Raw genomic sequence first — 578 nt, 5'->3', positions numbered from 1 at the left:
GTCAACCTTGACTTTGTGCTCTCTACTTCTCTTGGTGGCGTAATTGTTCCATTTTCTTAGGCTTAAAATTCAGAATATCTTTGACTTGTCCATCTTTCTCAAAAATCCCTACATGAAATCACTTGTAAAATACCTTCTACCAGTGTGTCTGACTCCTCTTTCTCTCCCGACCAAACTCACTTCCCACTATTCTCCTTCATGGAAACTTTATTGCAATCAAAATTCCACGCAAGATTGCATGCACACTAGAGAGTTTGCCGTGAGTTTACTCTATTCCCTCTGCTTGGAATGCTCTTTCCCTATATTTGTGAATGTGTAATCATCATTATGTTGTAAAATTTATTAATAGGCATATTATATATAATTATATAATAGGTAAAATTAGTACTTGAAAACAAAACTCTCTTTCCTTTGGGTTTTCACCAAAAATAGGATTTAATTTACAGGCATTATGATCACACTGAAATCCTAGAAAACCATATACATTTAAAATCTCAAATTCAATTATTTGGTGTAGATTTTCTAAAACCTTGATTATATGGTTAATCATGCTGAAAAGATACCATTTTGTCGTCTCC

The 578-nt window shown here is 33.4% G+C and overlaps 1 long non-coding RNA gene across 1 annotated transcript in view; it reads left to right on the top strand.

The window, feature by feature from the left end:
• LOC309610319 overlaps positions 1-578 on the top strand; it is a 131,609-nt gene that overhangs the window by 37,473 nt on the left and 93,558 nt on the right. The window lies entirely within an intron of this gene.

The sequence above is a fragment of the Balaenoptera borealis genome (assembly GCF_965194805.1).
Source record: "Balaenoptera borealis genome assembly, chromosome: 14".
Lineage (NCBI taxonomy): Eukaryota > Metazoa > Chordata > Mammalia > Artiodactyla > Balaenopteridae > Balaenoptera > Balaenoptera borealis.
This window is presented reverse-complemented; position numbering and strand designations above follow the sequence as displayed.